This window comes from Moschus berezovskii, chromosome 18, assembly GCF_049115385.1.
Source record: "Moschus berezovskii isolate FMDL1 chromosome 18, NW_MosBer_1.0, whole genome shotgun sequence".
Classification (NCBI taxonomy): domain Eukaryota; kingdom Metazoa; phylum Chordata; class Mammalia; order Artiodactyla; family Moschidae; genus Moschus; species Moschus berezovskii.
Genome location: NC_142477.1, coordinates 27,996,293 through 28,000,882, shown reverse-complemented (window position 1 = coordinate 28,000,882; position 4,590 = coordinate 27,996,293). Strand labels below are relative to the sequence as shown.

The 4,590-nt window shown below is 39.1% G+C and overlaps 1 pseudogene; it reads right to left on the bottom strand.

The window, feature by feature from the left end:
* Positions 1-2,724: 2,724 nt before the first annotated feature.
* On the bottom strand, positions 2,725-3,569 carry LOC129553111 (sodium/potassium-transporting ATPase subunit beta-3 pseudogene; annotated as a pseudogene).
* Between the last annotated feature and the right edge of the window lie 1,021 nt (positions 3,570-4,590).

The window sequence follows — 4,590 nt, the reverse complement described above, 5'->3', positions numbered from 1 at the left end:
TTAATTCTGTTACTTATTTTATTTACTAATAAGTGACTCAAGATATATTTTCCTTTTCTCACCTTTGGCCTGGAAAATAATCCTTTCTCAGTACTATATGTTGCAAATTATTTCTTCCAATATAGATTTTTAAACCTTTGAATATGTAAGTCCTTTGTTCTATACTGTTGCTTTTTGTATTGATATAGTTAAATCTGGATGTGTTCAACAACACATTTTTCCAGTACATTTTGAGTTTTTCTATTTATGATTATTAGCTTTGTAATTTCAATTTTAACTTTTGTGTATTCAAAATCAAAATCTAAATTTCATTTGCTCTATGCAGAAGCTATTACACAACATGAATTTCTGAATAACTAATATTTATCCCACAGATCTGAAATGTCAAATTTATGATATAATAAATTTCCATGTGGATGGGAAAAAAAAGAATAACTAGTATGAGTTGCTGGCTTCCCCCCAAAACAGGGATACTTCAGGCTTGAGATGACAGAGAAATATGTGGATCTGGAAAACTGACACAAAAATCTGTGTGAAAGCTCTTTAGAAATAGAAGGCATTTAAGAAAAGAATGTCATCCCAGGATACAATGTGCATGTTTGAGGGGCTGACAAAAGAAGATAACAGATAATGGAAAATCTTTCCGTGCACTTTAAAAATTTTGGACTGTTCTATTTCCACTTGCAATCCGTTATATATTCTGTTACATTCATGAAATATTGGAGTGATAATAATTCAATACATTTAGAAAATATATCGATAAATTTCATTTCATATTCATGACTTTAAAAATATATTCGATCAGAAGGAATGCAAGGAACATTCTATTAATACCTTAGGATGCCTATATTACACACAATGAAAACAATCATCAAAATTCATGGAGTTACTAAAATGCATTTCTCTTAAACTTGAAAAAATAATTTATAAAAGCATGTCTGGTCTGCCATTACTGCTATTTTTTAGTTAAGCCCTATGAATATTTTAAACCAAGAAAAAAATGCTGTAAGAGAATGCTGTAATATCTGTTAGAATGAGAAGAGAATTAACTTCTTTTTTATTTTTAGACTTTATCAGCCACATTATAAATCTATCAGGTGCAGCAATCATTTTATGGATATTGATAAACTGACTCTAAAGTTTACATGGAGAAGTAAAAGACCCTGAATAGCCAATACTGTATCAAAGGATAAGAATGGAATTGCAGAACAGATGCAACCATACTTCAAGACCTACTATAAAACTTAGTAATTAAGATGATGTAGTACTGATGAGGGCTTCCCTGGTGGCTCAGACAGTAAAGAATCTTCCTCCAATGTGGGAGATGTGGGTTCAATCCCTGGATTGGGAAGATCCCCTGGAGGAGGGCATGGCAACTCACTCCAGTATTCTTGCCTGGAGAATCCCCATGGACAGAGGAGCCTGATGGGCTACAGTCCATGGGGTCGCCAAGAGTCAGACATGACTGAGTGACTAAGTACAGTATTGATGAAAGAACAGGCAAGTAGGCCAGTGTCACGAACTAGAGACCCCAGAAGTAGATCCACATAAATGTAGTGAACTGATTTTTGTAAAGTAGCAAAGGCAATGCAGTGGAACAAATATAGTCTCTTCATCTTTGCAAAAAATGGTGCTGGAATAACTGGTCATCCACATGAGACAAAGATGAATGTAAAGACTTATAACCTTCACAAATTAACTCAAAAGGGAGCACAGACCTAAATGTAAACTATAAAACTGTAAAACTCCCAGAAGTAATAACAAGAGAAAGCCTACATGATTTTAGGTATGGGATGCCTTTTTAATTTGTTTTTCAGTATTTATTTGGCTGTGTCAGGTCTTAGTTGCAGCATGCGGGATCTTTCGTTGCCTTTCATTGCACCATGCTGGCTTCTCTCTAGTTGTGGCAGGGGCTCAGTTACCCCACAGCAGGTGGGATCTTAGTTCCCCAGCCAGGGAGCTAACCTGTGTTCCCTGCATTGGAAAGTGTATTTTTTTTTTTTCAAATCCACTTTTATTTTCCTTTTCCTCCTCAAATACAGAACTTTTCTACACACTGAATTTCTTGCATCTGTAAAGTCATTTGATGTTGGTCAGGTACCATTTTATCCCCTAAAACTTTGCTGGCATCAAAATATGACAGTTCAGTTCAGTTCAGTCGCTCAGTCGTGTCCGACTATTTGCGACCCCATGAATCACAGCACGCCAGGCCTCCCTGTCCATCACCAACTCCCGGAGTTCACTCAAACTCATGTCCATCGAGTCGGTGATGCCATCCAGCCACCTCATTCTCTGTCGTTCCCATTTCCTCCCACCCCCAATCCCTCCTAGCATCAGACTCTTTTCCAGTGAGTCAACTCGTCGCACAGTTAACCAGTGTTAAATCTGTAAAATATTTACATTACATAGCACAGTAAGTTTTAGACACTTGGCAATTAAACCACATAAAAATTGGACAAGACCCCCAACCTACATGTTCAGAATCAGGTGTTCACAGTCCCTATCTGGTGACTGTACATGGTTCAAAAGGCAGAAGAAGCAACAGGCAGTTACCTCAAAGGACATGGACCACTGTTATCTGGAAGCACACTATGTTATCCCAGTGTCATGTACCACTCCACCTTTCTCCAAGGCGGTCTCATAATTCTGAAATGGCAGGTCCAGTTGATACAAAATGAATACAGAAAACACAACGTTTACTCTATGGAGACATCCTAACTCCTACTATGCATGCATGGTGATCTTGAATGCAACTTGTCTTAAAAACTTGTCATGGTCATTCTGGGTTTTTAGGTTGTGTGATCCATCAATCTTGCACTCAACTATTACTTCTTTTACATCACCATCACTACCAAAGCTGAGCTGGACAGCAAGTAGTGGCTGCGTGTAGCTCCCATGTAGTTTTTTTTTTTCCCCCATAATATGGAAATATTTAAAATCTGTCTTTCCACTGGGAGGATAAGTGATAGAACTGCTGTGCTTTCACTTTTTGCAATACAGTCTATCCTTGGTTCTCCTTGAGGCTTTAATACAATTATTCTGCTCATTTTCACAAGAATACAAGGGTTTCCTGATTGGTAGCCAAACGTGGGATCATCCACACCACCGTATACTTCAAGTAAGGCAAGAGGAAACTGACATGCTGTGTATTCTGGACCCTTCTGCTCAAAAAAGTTTTCATTGGTACAGTCTGTGAGATTCTTCTCTTCTTCTAAGCCATACGGCTTTAGAAATGTCTTAAGGTCATCAATGTATCCTTGATAGGATTCTGAACCAGACAAGCTGAATGAAAAATCCAACGCTGGTACTGGTTTTGGAAAAACCATAAGTCCTGGACTAGGAATCTGGTCACGATATTTTGGAACCTCATCATTCAGAGTCTGAAGCATGGCCCACATTGTGAATGAAAAGAGAGCAGCCAGGAACCCATAAAAGACTGGGTAGAAGAGCAAGATCAAACCCCAGCTCTTGGCAGTGAGCCCCAGGAACTCGCTGGTGGTCTGGCTGTAGATGAAGAGCTTCCACTCGGCCAGGCTCGGGTTGAAGGACTTCTTGTCTCTCTTCTTCATGGTGTGTGTGCCTACTGCGAGCGGAGCTGCCGGGCGGAAGCTGCGAGGAGGGCGGAGGCGCATCTCTGTTAGAGCAGAGCAGCCCTGAGATGCTGGCGGAACGCTCATTGGCGGAGGAAACCTCGATGCAATGAGCGTTCAAGCAGGAAAGTGTATTCTTTTTATTATTAATTTTTTTATTGAAAGATAATTGCTTTACAAAACTTCATTGTTTTCTGTCAAACCTCAACATGAATCAGCCACAGGTATACATATATCCCCTCCCTTTTGAACCTCCCTCCCATGTCCCTTCCCACCCCACCCCTCTAGGAAAGTGTATTCTTAACCACTGGTGTTTGTTCAGTTGCTAAGGCATGTCAGACTTTTTGCACCCCGGTGGGCTGCAGCATGCCAGGCTTCCCTGTCCTTCACTCTAACCCAGAGTTTGCTCAAACTCATGTCCATTGAGTCAATGACGGCATCCAAGCATCACATCCTCTGTTGTCCCCTTCTCCTCCTGCCCTCAATCTTTCCCAATATCAGGGTCTTTTCCAATGAATTGGCTCTAGGAATCAGGTGACCAAAGAATTGGAATTTCAGCTTCAGCATCTGTCCTCCAGTGAATATTCAGGGTTGATTTCCTTTAGGATTAACTGGTTTGATCTCCTCGCTGTCTAAAGGGCTATCACTAGGGAAGTTCTGACAATTCTTTTTTACTTTTTCTTTTTTTAATTTAAGAGGCTTTTTTATTTTTTTTTTTAATTTTAATTTATTTTATTGGAGGCAAATTACCTTTCATTAATATATTGGTTGGTTTTGCGATACATTGACATGAATCCGCCCCGGGTGTACATGTGCTCTCCCTCCCGAACCCCTTTTTAGATATAGAATCAAAGGCACCATCCATGAAAGAAATAATAATAATATTTATTTCATTGAAATTAAAAACTTCTAACCTATAAAAGACAATATCAAAAGACAAGTCAAGACTTGAGAAAATATTTACACAAGACACATCTGAACAAACTAAGCATATTCTTGT